We start from the raw sequence: 22,141 nt of genomic DNA on the forward strand, positions 1-22,141 counted from the left end.
CAGCCTCACTTAGGCCTGTGAGCCACTCTGCGTTATCTTGAAGACTTGGTTATTTATTTGCGGGAATAGTAAGGGCTGGGAGTGCATCTGACTTCTGGTGCCTCCCCATATGGTCAATGTCAAGCCCGTTGTGTCCCTTGGTCGCACAGTGGTGCCTCCCCTCCTTGAGCTTGGTACATCTGTCCTCCTGAATCTTCTTAGAGGAACGGTCGAGGGCCTTGGGGGTCTGAAAGGTGACCTCGCGCCCGGGCGATAGAGAGGAGAGGAAAGGGAATATGAGTGTGCCTGGGAAGTTGGGGGCGGGGATCACACAGGGGCTGGATGATGTGTGCAAGGATGCGGGGGAGGGGGGGCGGGGGGGAATGCAGGATGTAGGAAAGATGGGCTGCCCCAAGTCACAGAGAACTCTGTAATTATAGAAACCGTTCTCTTGTGTAGGTCTGAGAGGGCCCTGGAGGAAATGGTGCTATGTGACCGAGCTGCTGGTGGAAGGTGGGAGCAGAGAGTGAACGTAAGAAGACTAACAGGCTGGTGCGGTGCTTAAAATACAAGGTAACAAACTATTAAGTTGGACCCAGCAGTGGCAGAAGGAAAGGAAAAAGATTTGGTAACAGACCAGAAGACACGGGAGAGGATGATGATTAGCCATTGTTATCGCTCTAATGTCCCGTGTGGGACATGAATGTACTGTCACCATTCTGTCTGCATTGTTTTTTGTGAGCTGTGTGAGTGCGGGGGAGGAAACGGGGGAGGAGGACATCACTTCCTGGAGTGCCATCCATGCAGGGCCCCCATGGGTGTACCTGGTCACAGTGAACGGGCAGTAAAAGCTGGGGCTGGCTGGCCTAGGAAAATTGGCCCCTGAAGAACATGTTAGAAGGAGGCAAGTACAGAAGTTGGGGGCAGATAGGCAGCCACTGCAGTAGTCCCAAGTACGAGAGGATGAGGCTGAGGCTGAACTGCAACAATGAAGAGCCAAGTGCTAGCGGGAGGTTAGACAAAACACACACCGCCAACGACTTGAGACAGTATAAAGGAAAACCTGCTCAGTCTCGCCATTGTGTTCTTCTGCACAGCTAGATGCATTCAGAAACACACTTCACTGGAGCTTTCTACGATGATGGAAATGTGTTAGCTGTCCAATATAGTAGCCACCTGACCATATGTGGCTTTTGAGCATTTCAAGTGTGGCCAGTACAACGAAGGAACTGATTTTTGAATTTTTATTTTTATTTGGTTTTAATTAAATTTAGATAGCTGCATGTGGCTAATGGCTAGCAAACTGGACAACAATGTAAAGTATCTCCTCTTGGCCAAATTCAACTATTTCATCTTCTTATTCACCCTGCTTGAAGGTACCTAAAGCTTTTAAAACTTGAATTTCTTAGCCTCCATGAAGCCACCTTAGTTATCTTAATTCTCTTTATACATTCTGATCACTTGTTTTTAGAGTTTTTCACTAGCTTGCCTTCATCTTTCCACGGTTAAACAGAAGCAGTCCTTCTGGTTTTGTTTGACCCTCTTCTCTTATTCTATAGTTTTTCCCCATCTGCTGCCCCAGAGTTGGAGGGATTTGTGAATCATTCCCTAATCTTTTATCTTCAGCCGTGATTTCCCTTTGGGAGGCAGTTTGGTTTAGTGAAAATAATACGGGGACTGGGGTATGACCTGATGCAGAAACTACAGAACAGCACTTGCCTTTGGGGATTGATCTAATAATTACTTACTATAAAATATCTAATAAATGGTTCATTCCTTTTCTACCTTTCTCGTCTTGAGTTACAGGCAATAATTCCAACCACACACTGTCCATCCTTGCCTCCAAATACTTAGAAAAAGGTGGATACATAAAAATTTTGTATGAAATCCTTTTTATACAGGCCCTTCTCTTTTGCTTGGAATACTGCATGGATCATTTCTCCCAGAGAAGATGACTCCCTGAAGCAATTTTCAGCTACATTAAGGCCCTGTTTTATTCATTATGTAATTCCAGGGTCTTCTATAGTCTTGTAATAATAGAAATCTAATAAACGTTGAGCTGAAAAGAAACTTAATTTGAAGGTAGAATTCATCTTCACCTGTGCCAAAAGCTTTATGTGGTGATCTATAATAATTTCTCAAAGGTATTAAATACTGTCCGAATGACTTTTTCCTTAGTAAAATTCATCTCAGTTTCTTGGTAGGAGCAGTTCTCTGGATGACAGGTGCAGGGGTTGGAAAGATTTTTCTATAAAGGACCAGATAATATTTTCTACTTTGTAGTCACACATGGTCTCTGATCACACATTCTTTTTTTGTTCTTGTTTGTTTTTGTTTTGTTTTAAACAACACTTTGAGAATCTAAAAACCTTCCTTAGCTCCCCTTATGCCAGCAGGACTTGGCTCACGGTCTATAGTTTTCTAACCCCTGGACCCCCTTCCTGGACTCTGTAATCCTGAGCACAGTCTCAAGGTGAAGCTAAGATTGATGTGAAGATGCTTATTATGAATTACAGTATAAATGAATTTAATCAGATTAGTCAATACAACATTTTAAGCACAGAAAAGCAGAGGTCTATCCTACAGTAGAGCTCCAGAAATCAAGGCTAGGAGCAATCTATCATTCAGAATTGCTTTTAGTTGCCAATGACAGAAAACTAGACAGACTGCTCTAAAAAAAAAGTGATTTTTTCCTCAACTGACAAGCCATCCAGACAAAAGCTATCATTGGCATTGGTTCTACTGTTCAAAAATATCATCAAGAACCCAGGTGCTTCCCACTCCTCCCACTCCACCAGCCTTTGTACGTTAACTTTTTGTCCTCATTCTTGACGTCTCCTCATTACAAGATGGCTGCTGCAGCTGCTCCAGATACCTTGTCCCCATACTAGTGTCTGTAGCTGGAAAAAAGGAGAAGAGTCTCTGCCTTCTCATCCAGGAAATGAAGTTCCCAATGGACTCCTTCTTGTTTCTTTGATCATACATGGACTGCATACTATAGGAGGCAGAATAATGGACCCCCGAAGATATCCACACTCTAACCTTTGGAAATTGTGAATATGCAGGAATAATGAAGTTTGCAGACCTCAAAATAAAATATCTAGGGGCCCCATATAACCATGCAATTCCTTAAGAATAAAATACCCAGCCCTCTAGTTCCCTTTCCCGTCAGATCTTAACACTGGTCTTGGTGGTTGTTAAAGGAGGAAAAGGAGGGGCGCCTGGGTGGCTCAGTGGGTTAAAGCCTCTGTCTTCGGCTCAGGTCATGATACCAGGGTCCTGGGATTGAGCCCCGCATTGGGCTCTCTGCTCAGCAGGGAGCCTGCTTCCTCGAGGCTCTTTCTCTGCCTGCCTCTCTGCCTACTTATGATCTCTGCCTGTCAAATAAATAAATAAAATCTTAAAAAAAAAAAAAAAAAAAAAAAGGAGGAAAGGGAACAATGAAGCTGGCCTCCCAGTATCTATAGTCTGCTATACAGCTTGTGGGCTGCTTCAAACAAGGTCTGAATACAAAACCAGCAAACAAAAAACCAGAACATTTACTCTGGCCAGAGCAAGAGAGATTGAGCAGAAGAAATAAAAAAAACTGGAAGTGTAAAGGATTCAACATACTGTTGCTGGCTCAGAGAGGTAAGAGACTGGGTGCAGGGTCTGGAGAGAGGCTTCTAGAAGCTAGCAGCATCCCCCAGCTGACAGCCAGGCCAGCAAGGAAGTGGGGACCTCAGTCCTACAACCACAAGGAACTGGATTCTGCCCACAATCTATATTATCTTCAAAGCAGATCCTTCCCACAGGGCCCAGCCAGCTGACAGCCGTTCTGTCCTTACAAAAGTCAGAGCAAAAAAACCAAGCACACCAACGGAAACTCAGCGCCGTGAAATAATAACTGCGCTAATTTGTTACATCAGCAATAGAAAACTACTACACATGCTTACCCCTGACCAATCACTAACTAAAGGGATTGGGATTGCCAAGGCTGCTTTCAGCTAGTCATGCTTAATTCCATGGGGCTGAGATGAGGCCCGTCCTCCCTGTGATCAAGAGACCTTGGAAGAGTACACTCTACCTGGAGGAAAGTAAAATGAGTGTTCTATCAGCAAGAAGAACACGAAAACATTTGTTGGGTAGACAAGTAACAGCATATTCCATAAGAGGCTTAAACACTTCATGCAGCTGGATTTATCCCAAAACCCAAGAGAAAGGGACACTGGAAGGACGGGCGCTGTCATAAACTAATAAAGCACTGAAAGTTAGAATTTCAATAGCATCACATTTCTACTTCAAGATTCCCAATCAGAGGGGACGCCTGGGTGGCTTAGTTGGTTGAGCAGCTGCCTTCGTTCGGCTCGGGTCATGATCCCGGGTCCCTGGGATGGAGTCCCACATCGGGCTCCTTTCTCAGCGGGGAGCCTGCCTCTCTCTCTCTTCCTCTGCCTGCCTCTCTGCCTGCTTGTGATCTCTGCCTGTCAAATAAAAAATTAAAAAAAAATTTAAAAAGCTAACCAGGGAATTTAAAGTTAAAAAAAAAAAAATCCCCAATCAGAAAATATCAAAGATGTTCCCAATAGTCCCTGAGACTTATTATATATTTACAATGGTTCCAAATTGTGAAATCATTTCACTGCAGTTTCAGACTTAATTCCTAATCTTAGAAGGTTTCTAATTTCCCTTCCTCCTGACCCAGATCATTTGTTTTTGGCTACCTTCTGGCTTTTTCCCCACTTGTCCTCAGTGGCAAGTGTACTACTTTTGCTTTTTTTTTTTTTTTTCCTATTTATGGTTTAAAAGAAAAAAAAAAAAAAAAACAACTTTCATTTCTCAGTCTTTCCCCTTATTCTTCTGCTACTTATTTTATCCCTCCTAGGTACATGACAAGTTTAAATCAGATGACAAGTTTCCTTTCCAAACTTTTGTCTCTGCTGCTTCCCGGATTGCTGTCTTCTTGAAACTCCAGCAAGAATGCATTATGTAAAACCATTTGATGTTCACAGTGACATTTCAGAACCGAATCCATTATTCATGCTTTGGTGATAAAAATTCAATGAAAAGTTTGCAGTTTTAAAGTCATATGGTGAAAGAATTCCCGTGCAGTAATTAGAGGCAAAAGAAAAAAAAAAAAAAAAAAAGAAAGAAAAAAGAAAAGGGGCCAGTCTTCAATGTGTTATATAAAACATAAAAACACTGCTTGGAGGATTGGTGGTTTTTTCGGTCAGGTGCAAAATGTAAGGTTTTACCTGTAAAACATTAATGTTTTGGGGCGCCTGACTGGCTCAGTGAGGTAAAGCCTCTGCCTTCGGCTCAGGTCATGATCCCAGGGTCCTGGGATCGAGCCCCCCCTCCCATCCCCCCCCCACTCCACTCCCCCCACCCATCCCACCCAACGGGGCTCTCTGCTCAGCAGGGAGCCTGCTTCCCCTCCCCCTCTTTCTCTGCCTGCCTCTCTGCCTACTTGTGATCTCTGTCAAATAAATAAATAAAATCTTTAAAAAAAATTAATGTTTTAATGCCCACACCCACCCTCCCCACACACAAAATGGTTTACTTATTCTTGAGGCTGAAGACCTGCTGCTTCACAGGATTCCTTACTTGCAGCGTACTTCTCAGACAGAAAAGAATAAAGTGCAGGTAAGTCAGGGTACAGAAAAATCTTTGCTATGGCCAGAGGACTGGGATTTGTGACTTATAAAGATGATGGTCAAATGAGGCAACTTTTAAAAAATATTTCCCTTTAAAAGAATTTAAAACAAATAACCTTAAAAATGTATAAACAATTCATTTAAAAATGTTAACTTTGATGGCTTTGTACCATCATTAATCTCTAAAAAAATGGACCAAACTAAAAAGATCCATGCTGAGAGATGAGGCTTACCAGCTGCATCATTAACTGCACTGCACGTAAATCCCTATTTCCTATCATCTTCATGATCATTTCTAATTTGGGGGGATTTCTTGTTAGAGCTAATTAGATGGACTTAGCTTTTTGTTTACAGCTAACAAAGACCTCCGTCGTGCCAGAAGCATCGGTTCTGCCATTTTCTGTTGCTCAGCTGGAATCACCCTTATTCACCTCCACTGTAGGGAATTTAGAATTTTCTAACCCCCTTGTCCATTTTGCAAAAATAGTTTTTGGATTATGTAAGCAACTTACCAGGCACCAAAAATCATGCCTTGCTTAAAGCAAAGGAGGGAAGGCACCAGAGGCAGATCCTCTGCCTGAGAACTCCCACTCCACTCTTCTTTTAGAGTAGCTCTCTAAGTCTGCGACGTGTGACAACCCGACACGCAGACCTGATGAAGCCTCCAGCACACCAACGGGGAGTGGAGTCGCATTTGCTCTCCATGAAACTGTAAATAGAATTTTCAATGTCTTCCAGCTACGCTCAGCTGTGCGCGCTGTACGGTAGAGGTCACGGACCTCTAGGAGGTAGGCCTGGGTCACGTTTCTCAAAGGGTGGGCCTTAGGCTGGCGCCATCAGCAGCACCTGGTGAAAACGGAATTCCAAGCCCCACTAGACAGCAGCCAGCTAAAGGCAAATATGAGTTTTCACAGCTTTTCTGAACCCCGGTAGATTACAGGGTATGTTTCAAAATCTCTGCAGCCAGGGCCTAGTGATTCTGCACGTTTAATAAGCCCTCCTGCTGCTTTTCAAATGTTCAACCATCGAAGAAAAATTTTGCATGTTATCTGTCAACACAGTACTCTTCAAAAACCTGCTCCAGAGTAACGAATTGCCAGGATTCTAATATTTGGGGGTTTTATTTTAGGTGAAATGTTTTCATTTTATAAGGTACGAGGGACCAAGAAACCAAATGGTACAGCACCCAGAGTATCAAATTATTACAGAACCTGTAAAATGTATTTTCTCATAACAATCCCAATTACTGTCATCTCCATGTCCATTTTACAGATGTAGCAACTGAGACTTAAAGACGCAGTGCAAGCTGGTTAAATAGGAGACATTTTTAAGAGACTGACTCACATTCATGTCTGTGTCCTCACATGAATAAAAAAGCTCAGTTTTATATGTTAAAACGTATCTATCTACTTTTGTCAAGCACAACACTAAACGTACATTATTATTTAACCCAAACAACAAAAACAATCCCAGGAGTTAGTTTTATGCTCTCAGTTTGACAAATGTGGAAACAGAGGCTCCACCAGATGAAACGACTTTCCTAAGATCACACAGTGACAGAGACAGGAGAGCCTCCCAGGGTCTCTCCTTCTCCAAGCTTACACATAATGCTCAAGGACACCACTGCAGGAAGATGTCCATCGGTATTCTAAGTCTGTCCAAGCATTATGAGACAAATACAGACTTGACAAACATGAAAAATGTTTTGTTTAAATGGTTCCATCTTTTCAGCAAGCACACGCAGGAATAATTTATACAGTATAACTTTTAACCTTCAATAAAGATAGTGTGTCCCGAATCCTAATTGCAAGTTTAGATGTTCTCTTGTCAACTTTTTAAAAAGACGAGCGGTATTAATTGTCTTGTTCTCTTCTGTCATTCCAGCTCTCATCATCAGAAATAAGATTGGTCCCCATAACTTTCTCCTCTATTTCTGATCATGGCTTTGGAGACCATGGTTAGGAGGAAGTCAACCAGGCCTAGAATTGACTTTTCAACATCCCTAGGAAGGCTGTTGACATTCTCAGGATGAGGAATTAATAATTAATTAGCACTGATTATGGAGCTCTTCATGAAATTTAACACACCATAATGGAAACAGATAGCTTTGAAATATCATTTGAAACAAGAAACTTGGTGAACCTGAATTATTGAGGTGGTGATACAGGTAGACCATGATCTCAAGTTTAAAAATGTTTTCTGTGCCTGCCTGAATAAGTGTTTGGGGTTTAAGGACTCTGACAGATTTCTTAGGTCATCCCTTCTATTACAAATTCCTCCATAGTTTTAAATGCTCTTTCAGTGCTGTGACTGTATGTTATTGTGACAGTGGCCTCGTGTTAACTAGTTCTGATCTAATCCAAGGAGACTGGGGTGGGGTGAGGTGGGTAGGCAGACAAGCATTGACTGGGAATTCAGGAAACAAAAGGAGTTGAGGATAAACTGTTAAACAAATGAGCCTCTAGGACCTCAAGAAATACAGGAAGCACAAAGCCGGATCCCGGTCTATGTAGCACACACCTCCAACCAGGAGATGGCAACAGTGGAAGCAGGAACTTAGAGGAAAAAATAACAATGAATAACAATCCCGGGCAAATATCCTTACTTGGAAATCAGGACCCTGCTCCCTAGTGCTCTGGCATCACTAAAGGCTCCTGGCTGGTGTGGAAGCCTCCAGGAGGTGCCATGTCACTGAAGTGATCCCAGGCTTCTCCCATTCAGCGTCCCAACAGGAAGGGTTAGGCATACAGAGCAGACATCAACCAAGCCAGGGTTGCAAAGGGTCTCTCAGAAGTTAGCCCAGTTTCTACAAAGAAAAGTCAACTAGACGTCACAGAGACACCACAGTATTTCAGTAAGAAGCAGAATGATGACTAGGGATTCGGGCCATAAGTTATGGAATGAAGCAGAAAAGCAAATCTGACTGGGAACTAAAAATGTTGACAATGGCGGCCAGTGCCAACAATGTAGGCTGGGCCTCCGGTTCTGCCAGTTCTTGGAAGGGTGGTGAGGTGCACCCCTGGGAGGACTCAGGTCTGAGGTAGGAGGTATCTCGGCAATGCACAACCAATCGTGTGTTTGGGGGTAGTTCAGGTTCTTGAGCCACGATGAAGTGATGCATGAGCACAGCTACAGTCCAATGGTGCAGGTCACAAACGCCCCTTTCCATTAGCTGCTAAATGAGGTAAAGGAATGAAACCAAGGGGTCAATTAATTGCATAAAAGAAGGCCAGTGACTGTTTCTTCCCAGGAGCTTGAAGAGACTGTTGTTGGGACTGGGGTCACACCTAATCATCACAAGGAAAGATTATTACAGTAAGGAATTCACTTCTAGTACAACGCCTTGCATTCTTGGTTGTGCCATTTTATAAAGCATGGCTTAGCCTCAAGATGATCTAGAATGGTTGTCAGTTCTCCTAGCCAAGTCTATGACAGGTGATGGCTGGAGTTTTACGTCCCTAGAAACGCTGACATTAAAGAAAGGGGGTCAAACCACGAATTAAAGAAGAGCTGATTAATTTTAAAAAAACCTCTGTTTGGTGTTCTAAACCAAAACACTTAGATTTCTGTAATCATCTCTATTTCCTGAGGGAAGATGTGCGTCAGGAACACTCCTTCCCTTTGTCATACTTTTTGGTTAAAGTAGCATCTTATCAGGTTGTCTGTCTGGCCTAGAGCCCAGGATGAAGCAAGACATCAGTCACCCATCCTTCTTTTAAGGAAGAGGATCTGGTGCTCAGCCTCAGATACATAGCACAGCTCCTGCACGGTCCAAAACACTCTTCTCAACCATTTCCCCTTTCACTTCAAGATCCAAGGTTGTACTCTCCTGGTGAGTCAGGTTCGGAACAGGTGCTTGGCAGAGATGGTCCCCAGGTAAAGATGGTAAGCGAGCAAAATCAGAATGCTCGAGAGCCAGAGCACCCTTGCTTTGTTTCTTACACAAACAGGACAGGGGATCCTCCAGGGAAATCTGATATGTAGACATTCCTAAGGAATTTGAGGTTCAGACTTTGATCACCATGATCCAGGCCCTTGAACCACAAAACACAGTGAGAACCCCACCTTCCTCCCAAAAATACTATTGGGGAGACTAAGGATGTCATCCATTAGGTGAGGTCCTATACGGACCTGGAGACTGAGGCTAAAGCCACTAGTCTACCACTATAGATGTAGCCAAGGTCGACAAAGGGACAACCCTATTAGAAGGGGGTAAATGTAATCCCAGCCACCCAAACAAGGCAATTTCCATACCAACCTTTGGCCAGGAAGCCAGAGTCCCAAGTCATACACAAATGCCTGAAGAGGACGACATAAAGCAGCCCACAGGGAAGAGCGTTGTCAGGCCATTTCCACCCCCGCTGGACACAGGACATACAGCTAGAAGATTCTCAGACTCCCACAGCTGACACAGGTCTCCTATCAATAGTTGAGGCTCGGCCTCCTCCCTGCTGTAATGCATTCCAATTTCAACTGGTGAAAGACTTCAAAGCTTTGAATTTAAAAGCTGGGTTACTGCTTCCCTCTCACCAGCACTGTTTTTCTCCCCCAAGATTTGTCAGGGCTTTTCCATAAATGCCGTCCTGGGGGCTGTTACTCACAAAGCAGGTTGCTTACCTCTTGAAATGAAAGACCTTCAGCCTGATTTTCATGTGGTCAGTAGAAGAGTCCAGGTCTAGATTCTAGGGCCTAGAAAAATAGAAAAAGGTAGGTCAACACCAATAGCTAGCCAGGACCTCTGAAGTCCCACTGGGTCGAAATGTCAGTGAGGCGGGCCATGCTGTGATGAGACGTCCCATGGGCTGCGTCTTTTAAGAGGTGGTCTTCCTCGGTGAAAAAGGAGATGTAAGGCCTCAGAGCAGCATTCTCCCATAGTGATGCTGGTCTAGATGCCACAGAACCACAGTGTTTTATGGGGGGGGGGGGTGGTGGTGGTAGTCAGGGCCTGAAAGGGACAGATAAGGCTGCTAGTCACTCATGCTCTTATTTGAAAATTAGGTTGTAAAAAAACAACACTCCACCCCTTAAGGGCATAAGGGCCTGAAAGATACATATGCACTCAGGTGCATATTCAGTTAGACTGACTGCAGCTAAGACCAGGAGAAGCCACCAGCAAGAAGAGACAGGACCTCTTTGGGTACCATTGGCAAGGTCTGTTTCCCCAAAGGGAAGATGCGGAACTAGCCATCCATCCTCCAGTGTGGCCAAGCTCCGGCCAACCAGAAAGCAGGGCAGACTTATCAGTGACCTGCAAGCAACCCAAGGTCATCCCAAAACAATGACAAAGAAGGGATCCAACAGCAGACAATTATTGAAACTCCTAGCAAACCATCTTCAGGGAAACCTACCAGTAGGGAAGAGCCCTCTATCACCAGAATTTAAAGACAAAGTCAGCTCAGATGAGCTGGAGGTTTAAGGGAAAGCAAGTGCCCATAACTTGGGCTCAAAAGCGCCAAGCAGTAGGGATGCCTGGTGAGCTCAGTCCGTAAAGCATGTGACTCTCAGTGTCAGGGCTGTAGGTCTGTGCCCCATGTTGGGTCTAGAGATTACTTTAAAAATTAAAGAAAAAGAAGTTGTTGTTTTTTTTTAAATTTAAAAAGAAGCAATGGGCAGGAAATACTTCTTAAGAGCTCATAGGCCAAACCAGACACTGAGCAGTAGGGAGGAACCCTGTGGGGTCTTCAAATCCCTTCTGAGGGAAGCAGCTGGGGCAAGCTGGAACAGACATGTGAGAGCTCCAGGACTCCAGGTGTGTTCAGAAGGCTCCCACTGTGGGGACAGTCCAAGACCTCAGGGAGCAGAGATGAATAGTGTCTGATTTATATCACTCCTGGTAGGTCCTGTCCCCTGGTCTCTTTCACTATTCAACTTCTAGGTTATTAATTCAGTTCTCCCCAATTAGGCTACAAATTCTTTGAAGGCCATAGCGTATACTTTTATATCTTACATTATTGCCTCCAGGATCAAGTACTGCACGTAAATAGTGCTAATACATGTTTGTGGCTCCATTCTGTATATAAGTGGAAAGGCTCTGAGGTAAGTTCGAGAACATACTGCCGGGGGCACAAGTGAGGAGTATCGCATTCCCGCAAGTCTCATCACCTTTCTGCTCCTCAACTGCTTTCCTGTGAAATATGGCCTTTAGACCAAACTCCTGATTTTCCAGTTGCGTTTCTCTCAGCCTTGGGGTTTCTCAGAGATGTGTCAGGTTGCCACCAAGCACACTGGGAAGGGAGAGAGGGGACGGACACCTGACTCAAGCCCACTATACAGACAGCACATCTGCTTCTACTGGTCTTACATCGTGGGGTTCATGTAGAGGCCATCTAGCCAGGTTCCGTGGCTAAAATTTTTTAGAATTGTTCAAATATTTCAAAGTTCCCTTTCACTCTAACATAATAGGGTCTTGTAATTTCCCTGATGTTTACATGGGGCACGAGTCTTACTAGGTAACAGTCCATCTCTGTCCAAGGACCGTGCTTCCCCTCCCAGCCCTGGCCTCTGCTGCCACCCTCCACGTCTGCAGAGATGAAACAGCCCGGCTGTGTTTGCACTGAACTGCATCCCTGGTTTGCGCTCCCCAGCTCTCTCATTTCACACACGAAACCACCTCCCTTTCCTCCAGCTTTTCAGGACCCCAATTGGTGTCCTGACAGGTGGAAAAGGCCCCCGGGACACGCCTCCCTTCACTCCGCGTGGATACATCCCTGCTTCTTTCAGCTTTTCCCTTCCATATAGGGTTCTCCCTTGTGTCTCCTCTGGCTGGCATTAACGCTTAGCTTTCTTCTCCCACTCTGTCTATTTATACCTGAGGGTTCCCAAGAACACTAAGAATTTCTGCAGGTAATGTCAAAAGACAGCCAGCCAAGTGATGGAAAAGAGAAAGGACAAAGGGGAGGCGGAGAGTGAGAGCAGCAGGAGAAGGTGTGCGTGGTCTCAGGCGCTCTTCCCTCACTCTCCTATAAACCTCACCCTTACGGGCACCTGGGTGGCTCAGTGGGTTAAAGCCTCTGCCTTTGGCTCAGGTCATGATCCCAGGGTCCTGGGATCGAGCCCCATGTTGGGCTCTCTGCTCAGTGGGGAGCCTGCTTCCCTTCCCCTCTCTCTCTGCCTGCCTCTCTGCCTACTTGTGATCTCTGACTGTCAAATAAATAAATAAATTCTTTAAAAAATTAAAAAAAAAAAACTCACCCCAAGTTGCCACTAGGTATGGGGCTGCCCCTGACTTATAATTAGCTAAGAGACAAAGTCGCATAAAATATGTACTCTATTCTTTATCACCAAATTAGTCACCGCCATGACTTTAGAGAGAATATCACCTGGTCGTTCAAAGGTGCAGTTAGACTGCCTGGAATCTTGCCAGCTTCGTGACCTTGACCATTCCATGTCTCAGGTTCCTCATCTTAAAGTGGGAATGATAAAAGGACTCACCTTTATGGCTGTGACCATGATGAAGTGACAGAATGCAAGCACAAGATAGGACAAGATTCTAAACAAATGTTTTGCTTTAAGACTTTTCCCCCGTTCCCATCCACTACACCACATTCCTTTTTAAGTGAATTGGCCTGGTCTCGGGTGGCCTCACCATGTCAACCAGCGCCTAATAAATGTTAATGGTAAGTGATGGCAAACGTTGCTTCTCTCTCTGGAGTGCCTATTAAATGCCCTTGCTGTCATGCTAGTTAAGGACTAGCTCCACTTAGGCAAAAAAAAAAAAAAAAAAAAAAGGAAATAACCACATTATAGTCTATTCACAATAGTCATGTTCAGAAGGTTCAGCCTGGGGAAGTGTACACATTTTGATTTTATGGCAAGAATATAATAAAATATAATACAAACAACAGAAGTTGGCTTATGTCCTAAGTGTGTGGTTCTTAATCAGCTGTGTGCATTGGAGTCACCTAGGAGAGTTTTCAAACACATACATGCCTGGGCCCCACACCCCAAGGATTCGGATTCCTAGGCCTAGGTGATGTTCCGGCATGTTTATTGGGGAAATATTTACGTAACCGACTCTGATGCAAAACTCGTGTTCCAAGTATTCCTGGCCCCTTTCCTCCCATTCTCCAAAAGCCAATTTCAACGAGAATGAAAACATCACCCACAGTTTTGATGGCACTCTCCATACAACTAGGCGTTCTGGGATTTTCTTAGCAAATTCTCTGATTACAGAAGGAAATGTCTATAGTTCAATTTCATCACAGAAGCATGGAATCATGTTCCATGAGGACTGAGCTACCAGGAACTCTGCTAGCGGGTTCTTCTGCCAATTTAATGAGAACAACAACAAAATAGAGCCTTTGTTGATGATTTTGTGGCTCTCTTCCTTCACTGAAAGCTGATGTTCTGAGCATGATGGCTTTGCTATCGCCACTTTGATTTTTCCCCTGGGAGCTTCTCCCCCTACTTTCTTATTTTAGGATGCTTGTTCACATTGGTATCTGAGGCACCCAGTCATGCAGAACTTTGACCCAGAAACAACAGTGGAACAGGGAACAGGAAAAATATAATGAATTTTATTCTATTTAACTTTGATCTAGACATGAGAGTGGAACAGGGAACAGGAAAAATGTAATGAATTCTCCTCTACTTAACTAATGCATGTGTTTTACTTTCCTAAAAGGATAGATGTTATAAATAAAAAAGACATATTGGTTCACCTACTTGTAACTCCTCAGCATTGAAAGTTCTCCATTTACCATTGGCTGCTTCTGTGCCTTTAAAAAGTGTTGATAATCTGGCCATCTGTAGCGGCTCCTTCCATACTAGCTCTAAGGAAACACTGGCTAGAGTGATCAAGCAAACAAAACAGGGATTTTAAAAGAGGGCTGTATTTCTTTGTGTATTCAAACACAAGTATCTCATCTCCTTTATTCCCAAATGCACAGAAATCAATTAAATCAGAGACGCGAGAGCCCCCATTGTCATGTTAGTTGAGAGGTACTTGCAAATTTATTAGTAATGTTTTGGTATCTCAGAGAAGCTTCACAGAGGACATGCCCTTTCTACAATAACAAAAGAACAGGTACTCTAAGCCTGGCTGTCATCTGGAATTTCAAGAGCTGAAAAGTCAAACTTACAGAGGCACATCACTGCACAGTGTTCTATGTTGTGACTAATATACTTAAATACGAAATGTCGAGCTACAGCCTTTTCCGTGAGCTGCGTACCCACACTGCATGAGTCACAGGGCACTGTCGTGACATGCCACTGAGCTACGAGGAGACATGCTCTTGGATGGAAAAGTTTCCTTATGTGTAGGAAACTGCTGGACATAACTAAAGAGGGATATACTCAGACACTCCTTCCGGTGGGCTCCCTTCCGGAATCTGTCCATCTCTCCAATCCACCACTTACTCTTTTGCACTAAAAGTATCTGTCTCGAGGAGGAGTCAAGATGGCGGAGAAGTAGCAAGCTGAGACTGCTTCAGCTAGCCGGAGATCAGCTAGATAGCTTATCTAAAGATTGCAAACACCTGAAAATCCATCGGCAGATTGAAGAGAAGAAGAACAGCAATTCTGGAAACAGAAAAACAACCACTTTCTGAAAGGTAGGACCGGCGGAGAAGTGAATCCAAAGCGACGGGAAGATAGACCCCGGGGGGAGGGGCCGGCTCCCGGCAAGCGGCGGAGCAACCGCGCACAAAATCAGGACTTTTAAAAGTCTGTTCCGCTGAGGGACATCGCTCCAGAGGCTAAACCGGGGCGAAGCCCACGCGGGGTCAGCGTGGCCTCAGGTCCCGCAGGGTCACAGAAGGATCGGGAGTGTCTGAGTGTCGCAGAGCTTGCGGGTATTGGAACGGGAAAGCCGGCTACAGAGACAGAGCCGACAGTAAGCTCGCAGCTCCGTGTTACCTTGAACCGGTCGCAGGCTCGGTGAGCTCGGAGCGCGGCCGGAGGTCAGGCAGACGGGAGTAACTGGGCGCTGTTCTCTGAGGGCGCACTGAGGAGTGGGGCCCTGGGCTCTCGGCTCCTCCGGGCCGGAGACCAGGAGGCCGCCATTTGTATTCCCGTCCTCTGGAACTCTACGGAAAGCGCTCAGGGAACAAAAGCTCCTGAAAGCAAACCCGAGCGGATTACTCACCCCGGCCCCGGGTAAGGGCGGTGTAATTCCGCCTGGGGCAAAGACACTTGAGAATCACTACAACAGGCCCCTCCCCCAGAAGATCAACAAGAAATCCAGCCGAGACCAAGTTCACCTACCAAGGAGTGCGGTTTCAATACCAAGGAGAGCAGCAGAATTCCAGAGGAGGAGAAAGCCAAGCACGGAACTCATGGCTTTTTTCCTGTGATTTTTTTTAGTCTTGCAGTTAATTTAATTTTTTCTTTTTCCTTTTTCATTTTTTTCTTTTTTCGCCTTCGGGTAAAATTTTTTTTTTTAACTGTTACCTTTTTCTTTTTTAACGATTTTTTACTAGTTTATCTAATATATATATATATTTTTTTACATTTTTCTTAGGTGTTTTCTTTTTTTAAAAAAATTCTTTTCTTTTCTTTTCTTTTTTTTTTTTTTTTTCTTTTTTCTTTCTTCCTTTTTGAACCTCTTTTTATCCCCTTTCTCCCCACTCACGATTTTGGATCTCTTCTAATTTGGCTAAAGCATATTTTCCTGGGGTTGTTGCCACCCTTTTAGTATTTTACTTGCCCCTTCATTTACTCTTATCTGGACAAAATGACAAGACGTAAAAATTCACCACAAAAAAAAGAACAAGAGGCAGTACCGAAGGCTAGGGACCTAATCAATACAGACATCGGTAATATGTCAGATTTAGAGTTCAGAATGACAATTCTCAAGGTTCTAGCCGGGCTCGAAAAAGGCATGGAAGATATTAGAGAAACCCTCTCGAGAGATATAAAAGCCCTTTCTGGAGAAATAAAAGAACTAAAATCTAACCAAGTTGAAATCAAAAAAGCTATTAATGAGGTGCAATCAAAAATGGAGGCTCTCACTGCTAGGATAAATGAGGCAGAAGAAAGAATTAGTGATATAGAAGACCAAATGACAGAGAATAAAGAAGCTGATCAAAAGAGGGACAAACAGCTACTGGACCACGAGGGGAGAATTCGAGAAATAAGTGACACCATAAGACGAAACAACATTAGAATAATTGGGATTCCAGAAGAAGAAGAAAGTGAGAGGGGAGCAGAAGGTATACTGGAGAGAATTATTGGGGAAAATTTCCCCAATATGGCAAAGGGAACGAGCATCAAAATTCAGGAGGTTCAGAGAATGCCCCTCAAAATCAATAAGAATAGGCCCACACCCCGTCACCTAATAGTAAAATTTACAAGTCTCAATGACAAAGAGAAAATCCTGAAAGCAGCCCGGGAAAAGAAGTCTGTAACATACAATGGTAAAAATATTAGATTGGCAGCTGACTTATCCACAGAGACCTGGCAGGCCAGAAAGAGCTGGCATGATATTTTCAGAGCACTAAACGAGAAAAACATGCAGCCAAGAATACTATATCCAGCTAGGCTATCATTGAAAATAGAAGGAGAGATTAAAAGCTTCCAGGACAAACAACAACTGAAAGAATTTGCAAATACCAAACCAGCTCTACAGGAAATATTGAAAGGGGTCCTCTAAGCAAAGAGAGAGCCTACAAGTGGTAGATCAGAAAGGAACAGAGACCATATACAGTAACAGTCACCTTACAGGCAATACAATGGCACTAAATTCATATCTCTCAATACTTACCCTGAATGTGAATGGGCTAAATGCCCCTGTCAAAAGACACAGGGTATCAGAATGGATAAAAAAACAAAACCCATCTATATGTTGCCTCCAAGAAACACATTTTAAGCCCGAAGACACCTCCAGATTTAAAGTGAGGGGGTGGAAAAGAATTTACCATGCTAATGGACATCAGAAGAAAGCAGGAGTGGCAATCCTTATATCAGATCAATTAGATTTTAAGCCAAAGACTATAATAAGAGATGAGGAAGGACACTATATCATACTCAAAGGGTCTGTCCAACAAGAAGATCTAACAATTTTAAATATCTATGCCCCCAACGTGGGAGCAGCCAACTATATAAACCAATTAATAACAAAATCAAAGAAACACATCAACAATAATACAATAATAGTAGGGGACTTTAACACTCCCCTCACTGAAATGGACAGGTCATCCAAGCAAAAGATCAGCAAGGAAATAAAGGCCTTAAACGACACACTGGACCAGATGGACATCACAGATATATTCAGAATATTTCATCCCAAAGCAACAGAATACACATTCTTCTCTAGTGCACATGGAACATTCTCCAGAATAGATCACATCCTCGGTCCTAAATCAGGACTCAACCGGTATCAAAAGATTGGGATCATTCCCTGCATATTTTCAGACCACAATGCTCTAAAGCTAGAACTCAACCACAAAAGGAAGTTTGGAAAGAACCCAAATACATGGAGACTAAACAGCATTCTTCTAAAGAATGAATGGGTCAACCGGGAAATTAAAGAAGAATTGAAAAAAATCATGGAAACAAATGATAATGAAAATACAACGGTTCAAAATCTGTGGGACACAACAAAGGCAGTCCTGAGAGGAAAATATATAGCGGTACAAGCCTTTTTCAAGAAACAAGAAAGGTCTCAGGTACACAACCTAACCCTACACCTAAAGGAGCTGGAGAAAGAACAAGAAAGAAACCCTAAGCCCAGCAGGAGAAGAGAAATCATAAAGATCAGAGCAGAAATCAATGAAATAGAAACCAAAAAAACAATAGAACAAATCAACGAAAGTAGGAGCTGGTTCTTTGAAAGAATTAATAAAATTGATAAACCCCTGGCCCGACTTATCAAAAAGAAAAGAGAAAGGACCCAAATAAATAAAATCATGAATGAAAGAGGAGAGATCACAACTAACACCAAAGAAATACAAACTATTATAAGAACATACTATGAGCAACTCTACGGCAATAAATTTGACAATCTGGAAGAAATGGATGCATTCCTAGAAACATATAAACTACCACAACTGAACCATGAAGAAATAGAAAGCCTGAACAGACCCATAACCAGTAAGGAGATTGAAACAGTCATTAAAAATCTCCAAACAAACAAAAGCCCAGGGCCAGACGGCTTCCCGGGGGAATTCTACCAAACATTTAAAGAAGAACTAATTCCTATTCTCCTGAAACTGTTCCAAAAAATAGAAATGGAAGGAAAACTTCCAAACTCATTTTATGAGGCCAGCATCACCTTGATCCCAAAACCAGACAAGGATCCCACCAAAAAAGAGAGCTATAGACCGATATCCTTGATGAACACAGATGCGAAAATACTCAACAAAATACTAGCCAATAGGATTCAACAGTACATTAAAAAGATTATTCACCACGACCAAGTGGGATTTATTCCAGGGCTGCAAGGTTGGTTCAACATCCGCAAATCAGTCAATGTGATACAACACATCAATAAAAGTAAGAACAAGAACCATATGATACTCTCAATAGATGCTGAAAAAGCATTTGACAAAGTACAACATCCCTTCCTGATCAAAACTCTTCAAAGTGTAGGGATAGAGGGCACATACCTCAATATCATCAAAGCCATCTATGAAAAACCCACCGCAAATATCATTCTCAATGGAGAAAAACTGAAAGCTTTTCCGCTAAGGTCAGGAACACGGCAGGGATGTCCATTATCACCACTGCTATTCAACATCGTACTAGAGGTCCTAGCCTCAGCAATCAGACAACAAAAGGAAATTAAAGGCATCCAAATCGGCAAAGAAGAAGTCAAATTATCACTCTTCGCAGATGATATGATACTATATGTGGAAAACCCAAAAGACTCCACTCCAAAACTGCTAGAACTTATACAGGAATTCAGTAAAGTGTCAGGATATAAAATCAATGCACAGAAATCAGTTGCATTTCTCTACACCAACAGCAAGACAGAAGAAAGAGATATTAAGGAGTCAATCCCATTTACAATTGCATCCAAAACCATAAGATACCTAGGAATAAACCTAACCAAAGAGACACAGAATCTATACTCAGAAAACTATAAAGTACTCATGAAAGAAATTGAGGAAGACACAAAGAAATGGAAAAATGTTCCATGCTCCTGGATTGGAAGAATAAATATTGTGAAAATGTCTATGCTACCTAAAGCAATCTACACATTTAATGCAATTCCTATCAAAGTACCATCCATCTTTTTCAAAGAAATGGAACAAATAATGCTAAAATTTATATGGAACCAGAAAAGACCTCGAATAGCCAAAGGGATATTGAAAAAGAAAGCCAACGTTGGTGGCATCACAATTCCGGACTTCAAGCTCTATTACAAAGCTGTCATCATCAAGACAGCATGGTACTGGCACAAAAACAGACACATAGATCAATGGAACAGAATAGAGAGCCCAGAAATAGACCCTCAAATCTATGGTCAACTCATCTTCGACAAAGCAGGAAAGAATGTCCAATGGAAAAAAGACAGCCTTTTCAATAAATGGTGCTGGGAAAATTGGACAGCCACATGCAGAAAAATGAAATTGGACCATTTCCTTACACCACACACAAAAATAGACTCAAAATGGATGAAGGACCTCAATGTGAGAAAGGAATCCATCAAAATCCTTGAGGAGAACACGGGCAGCAACCTCTTCGACCTCTGCCGCAGCAACATCTTCCTAGGAACAACGCAAAAGGCAAGGGAAGCAAGGGAAAAAATGAACTACTGGGATTTCATCAAGATCAAAAGCTTTTGCACAGCAAAGGAAACAGTTAACAAAATCAAAAGACAACTGACAGAATGGGAGAAGATATTTGCAAACGACATATCAGATAAAGGACTAGTGTCCAGAATCTATAAAGAACTTAGCAAACTCAACACCCAAAGAACAAATAATCCAATCAAGAAATGGGCAGAGGACATGAACAGACATTTCTGCAAAGAAGACATCCAGATGGCGAACAGACACATGAAAAAGTGCTCCATATCACTCGGCATCAGGGAAATACAAATCAAAACCACAATGAGATATCACCTCACACCAGTCAGAATGGCTAAAATCAACAAGTCAGGAAATGACAGATGCTGGCGAGGATGCGGAGAAAGGGGAACCCTCCTACACTGTTGGTGGGAATGCAAGCTGGTGCAGCCACTCTGGAAAACAGCATGGAGGTTCCTCAAAATGTTGAAAATAGAACTGCCCTATGACCCAGCAATTGCACTATTGGGTATTTACCCTAAAGATACAAATGTAGTGATCCAAAGGGACACATGCACCCGAATGTTTATAGCAGCAATGTCCACAATAGCCAAACTATGGAAAGAACCTAGATGTCCATCAACAGATGAATGGATCAAGAAGATGTGGTATATATACACAATGGAATACTATGCAGCCATCAAAAGAAATGAAATCTTGCCATTTGCAACAACGTGGATGGAACTATAGCGTATCATGCTTAGCGAAATAAGTCAAGCAGAGAAAGACAACTATCATATGATCTCCCTGATATGAGGAAGTGGTGATGCAACATGGAGGCTTAAATGGGTAGAAGAATAAATGAAACAAGATGGGATTGGGAGGGAGACAAACCATAAGTGACTCTTAATCTCACAAAACAAACTGAGGGTTGCCGGGGGGAGGGGGTTTGGGAGAAGGGGGTGGGATTATGGACATTGGGGAGGGTATGTGATTTGGTGAGTGCTGTGAAGTGTGTAAACCTGGTGATTCACAGACCTGGGGATAAAAATATATGTTTATAAAAAATATATGTTTATAAAAAATAAAAAATTAAAAAAAAAAAAGTATCTGTCTCCATTACTCTTTTTGATACTAGACTGCTACTATTTGGGGGACTGGTCTCCACAGTATTTATCTTCACGTTCCCATCGCCCACCAGAACCTAACACATAGCAGTCAATAAATCCAGCATAAAGACAAGATGTCATGGTAATATTAGTTTTCAGTTTGTGTATTAAGTAAGTAGGAGAAATATCTCCACATATATAGTAACACAGCTTCTGAACCAAGAATTGAGATTCATCATCTGAAACACAATCTAACAGAAAATACTAGAAATCTGGAGAGTCTCAACATTCTGGACAGATGAATGCCTTGTCCACGGTATACATTTATCATCCTTCCCTCCTCTCCATCTATCCACCATCCGACCACTTACCCATCCACTCACCCATCCGTCCATCCCTTAGTTACTCAAAGTACATTAAACCAACTCATATTTCCAAAATGAGGTGGAGAGTGATATATGTTGCTTTTAAATAAATATATAGTCAGGAAGATTACTTTTTAGCTTCTTAGTACAGAATTTTTTGCTAATGGGTCACCTAACATAGGATTTAAATTAATGAACACATTTTATTTTTTTAAAGATTTTATGTAGAGAGAGAGAGAGGAAGAAGCAGACTCCTTGCTGAGCAGGGAGCCCGAAGCAGAACTCAATCCCAGGACCCCGAGATCATGACCAGAGCAGAAGGCAGAGGCTTACCCTACTGAGCCACCCAGACGCCTCTCATGAACACATTTCAAAACCCTCAC

The 22,141-nt window shown here is 42.9% G+C and overlaps 1 long non-coding RNA gene and 1 other non-coding gene across 2 annotated transcripts; both read left to right on the forward strand.

Annotated features, from left to right (window-relative positions):
• The first annotated feature begins 94 nt into the window (after positions 1 to 94).
• Positions 95 to 4,837, forward strand: LOC131835217 (uncharacterized). The gene is made up of 3 exons (XR_009355110.1): positions 95 to 233; positions 439 to 552; positions 1,881 to 4,837. It is a non-coding gene; the product is annotated as an uncharacterized LOC131835217 (long non-coding RNA).
• LOC131823027 (small nucleolar RNA SNORA61) lies at positions 3,127 to 3,243 on the forward strand. Its single transcript, XR_009350476.1, has one exon. It is a non-coding gene; the product is annotated as a small nucleolar RNA SNORA61 (small nucleolar RNA).
• Positions 4,838 to 22,141: the final 17,304 nt, after the last annotated feature.

Source organism: Mustela lutreola, chromosome 1 (assembly GCF_030435805.1).
Source record: "Mustela lutreola isolate mMusLut2 chromosome 1, mMusLut2.pri, whole genome shotgun sequence".
NCBI lineage: Eukaryota > Metazoa > Chordata > Mammalia > Carnivora > Mustelidae > Mustela > Mustela lutreola.